The sequence below is a fragment of the Heterodontus francisci genome, unplaced genomic scaffold (assembly GCF_036365525.1).
Source record: "Heterodontus francisci isolate sHetFra1 unplaced genomic scaffold, sHetFra1.hap1 HAP1_SCAFFOLD_91, whole genome shotgun sequence".
NCBI classification, from domain to species: Eukaryota; Metazoa; Chordata; class Chondrichthyes; order Heterodontiformes; family Heterodontidae; genus Heterodontus; species Heterodontus francisci.
Genome location: NW_027140989.1, coordinates 5,607,591 through 5,611,523, shown reverse-complemented (window position 1 = coordinate 5,611,523; position 3,933 = coordinate 5,607,591). Strand labels below are relative to the sequence as shown.

Sequence of the window (3,933 nt, the reverse complement as noted above, 5' to 3'; positions counted from 1 at the left end):
TGCTCTTTGCTGCAGAGAACAGAGTCAATCCACCTTACTATACTGTCCCCTCCTACCACTACATTCCTTTTTTCTCCCTCTTTGAGCCGCAAACACGTACTGCAGACGTGTTTGCCCTGGATCACACTGGCATCCAGGAGCTCTCACATGCTGCAGCTGTGACACATCACCTGTCCTGTCATCCTTAAAGTGTTTCAATTAACTACTTAAATATTTTATTCAATTATTCATTTTACTGTATATTTTATTAAACTTACCACTAGTTTGTTTATTATTTTAAACGTTAGAACGAAAATGAACCTTAATCACTTACCAGATGTGCATCAAGCAGGTCGGTTCTTCCAAACCAATCAACTACCTGCTTGCGTGTGATGTCACAGCTGACCAGATCCTCACCAAACAGCTCCTTCCACTGCACCGAAGAAAGAACCAAATCCTGGATACTCACCCCAGCGGCTCTCTGATTCCCTGCTCTCACTCTCCATTGTGACGTCACTCCTCGATTTTTTTTTCGCCTGCTCTGCTCCTCTCTCTCTCCAAGTCTGTGCTTTTGGCGCATTTCTTCATTTGTTGTTCCGTTGTGCTCTTCTGTTTCTGGTCCAAAATCTGACTCTGATGGGACTTGAACCCACAACTTTCGAATACCTTCTTAATCATTATTTAGAAGTCCAACACGCTATCCATTGCGCCACAAAGCCTCACACATTTTTATTGACATCGCTAAGGCCTTTGATCTTGTCAGCAGAGACGGACTCTTCAAACTGCAATGGAACATAGGCTGCCCTCCTGTCCTCTTGGGCATCATCTCTTCTTTCCACGAGAACATGCACACTTCCATCAGTTGCAATGGAGCAACATCAGACGCTTTCAAGATCAGCAGTGGGGTAAAGCAGGGCTGCACGCTGGCGCCAACTCTCTTAGGTACAGAGGAACATGGGAGTAAGCCATTCAGCCCGTCGAGCCTGCTCTGCCATTCAATTCGATCATGGCTGATCATCTACCTCAAAGCCCCTTTCCCGTGCTATCCCCATATCCCTTGATGTCATGAGTATCAAGATTTCTAACAATTTCTGTCTTGAACATGCTCAATGATTGAGCTGCCGCAGCCCTCTGGGGCACAGTATTCCAATGATTCACCACCGTCTGAGTGAAGAAATTCCACCCATCTCAGTTTTAAATGGCCTACTCCTTATTCTGAGACGATGTCCTTTGGTTTTAGACTCACCAACCAGGGCAAACATCCTGTCTACATCCACACTGTCACGCCCTGTAAGAATTGTGTCAGTTTCAATGAGATCACCTCTCATTCTTCGAAACTTTAAGGAATACAGGCCCAGTTTCCTCATAAGACAATCCCACCATCCCAGGGATTAGTCTGGTGACATAAAAACAAGAAATGCTGGAACCACTCAGCAGGTCTGGCAGCATCTGTGAAAAGAGAAGCAGAGTTAACGTTTCAGGTCAGTGACTCTTCTTCTGAACTGACATATATTAGAAAAGTCACAGGTTATAAGCAAGTGAGGTGGGGGTGGGGCAAGAGATAACAAAGGAGAAGGTGTAGATTGGACAAGGCCACATAGCTGACCATCAGCAAAGGCAAACAAAATGTTAATGGTGTGTTGAAAGACAAAGCATTCGTACAGATTAGGTGTGAACGGACTGAATATTGAACAGCAGCAAGTACAAACCTGAAAAAAACCAGCAGGTAAGCAAACTGAACAAACTGAGATGAAATGAAATAAATGCAAAAAAAAGATTAGTCTGTTGACCCTCTGTTTCACTCCCTTTTTGACAAGTATATCCTTCATAAGATGAGGAGACTAAACTGTACACAATACTCCAGTGCGGATTCACCAAGGCTCTATACAAATGCAGCAAGACATCTTTACTCCTGTACTCATGAACCCTCGTGTGGGTACAACATACTATTTGCCTTCCTAATTGATTGCTGCACCTGCACAAGAGCTTTTAGTGTCTCAGGAACAAGGACACCCAGGTCCCTTTGGACATCGACACTTCCCAACCTCTCACCATTTAAGAAATACTCTGTCTTTCTGTTTATTCCACCAAAGCGGATAACTTCACACTTATTCACATTATATTCCATGTTCTTGCCCATTCACTTAGCCGCTCCAGGTCCCCTAGAAGCCTCTCTGCATCCTCCTCACAACTCACACTTCACCTAGCTTTGTGTCATCTGCAAACTTGGAAATATTAAATTTAATCCCCACATCCAAATCATTTATATATGTTGTTAACAGCTGTGGCTCCAACATTGATCCTTGCAGTACCCCAATAGTAACAGCCTGCCATCCTGAGGAGGACCCGTAATTCCTGCTCTCTGTTTTCGGTCTGTTAACCAATTCTCAATCCATATCAGTATATTATCCCCAAGCCTATGTGCTCTAATTTTGTTTACTCACCTCCTGTGTGGGACCTTACCAAAGGAAAATGCAAATACCACACATCCACTGGTTCTCCTTTATCTGTTCAATAGGTAACATCCTCAAAAAACTCAAGATTTTTTTCAAACCTGTTTTCCTTTTCATAAATCTATGTTGACTCTGCCCAATCATATCATCATTTTCGAACTGTCTAGTTATCACATCCTTTATAATTGGCATATTCTTCTCCATGCTGCTATTGTACACTTTCAATGACTCAGATGGGGGTGTTCACCTGCACATCAGAGCGGACGACAAGCTGTTCAACTTGGCAAGACTGTGCGCCAAGACCAAAGTGGGTAAATTCCTAGTCTGTGAGTTGCTGTTTGCTGATGATGCTGTGCTGACATCCCATAATGAAGTTCAGTCACAGCAGCTTGCAGATCGGTGCTCCCTGGCCTGCAAAGAGTTTGGAATGACAATCAGCATCAGGAAGATGAAAGTTATGAGCCAGGACGAAGAGACTCCACTTTCCATCAACATCGACAACCTCACTTTGGAGGTTGTCAACAGCTTCACATACCTTCAATCAACAATCACCAGCAATCTGTCCCTTGATACTGAAATCAGCACCAGGATTGCCAATGCTGCAGCTGTCATGTCAAAGTTGAGAAGACAAGTGTGAACCGACAGCAAACTGACGGAAAATACAAAGCTCCACGTGTACTCGGCTTGTGTTCTCAGCACCATCCTTTATCGTAGAGAAGCATCAACAACTTATACAAACCAAAAAAAGCGGATGAACAGCTTCCACCTCCACTGCCTCAGATGGATACTGGGCATCACCTGGCAGGACAGAGTGCCGAATGTGGAAGTACACCAGCGTGCAGGGATCCGCAGCATGTTTGCCTTCTTGAGTCAGCGGTGACTCTGTTGACTGGGCCAAATGGATGACGGTCACATTGCCAAATACATGCTCTATGCTGAGCTTGCTATCAGCACGAGACCAACAGGTCAGGGAAAAAAATCAAGTCCTTTGGAGAGGTTTGAGTTAATTAAGGAGAGTGGGCATGGATTTATAAATGGGAGTTCATGCTTGACGAATCTAACTGCATTTGTTGATTAACTATCTGAGAATGCTGATGAAGGGAATGCAGTGGATGTTGTTTATATGGATGTTACGAAAGCATTATATAAAGTACCACATAAAAGGGTGGTTAACAAAATTGAGGTTCATGGATTAGGAGGGTCAGTGTCCATTTGGATAGTAAATTGTTTTAAAGACTGAAAACAGCGAGTCATATTAAATGGTTCTTGGTCAGACCGGAGGATAGTCGACAGTGGTGTTCCCCAAGGGTCAGTGCGAGAACCACTGCTTTTTTTGCTAAAGGTAAGTGACTTGGATCTTGGAATACAGAGTAGAATCTCAAAATATGCCGATAACACCAAACCTGGAGGAGTGGCAAACAGTGAGGATGATATGAACTGCCTGCAACAGGACAGTGATGGGCTAGCAGAATGGGCAGACAGGTGGCAGATGGAATTTAAT

The 3,933-nt window shown here is 43.9% G+C and overlaps 1 non-coding gene across 1 annotated transcript; it reads right to left on the bottom strand.

Moving 5' to 3' along the window:
- Nucleotides 1-607: 607 nt before the first annotated feature.
- trnar-ucu (transfer RNA arginine (anticodon UCU)) lies at nt 608-698 on the bottom strand. Its single transcript is given in 2 exon segments — nt 608-642; nt 662-698. It is a non-coding gene; the product is annotated as a tRNA-Arg (tRNA).
- Between the last annotated feature and the right edge of the window lie 3,235 nt (nt 699-3,933).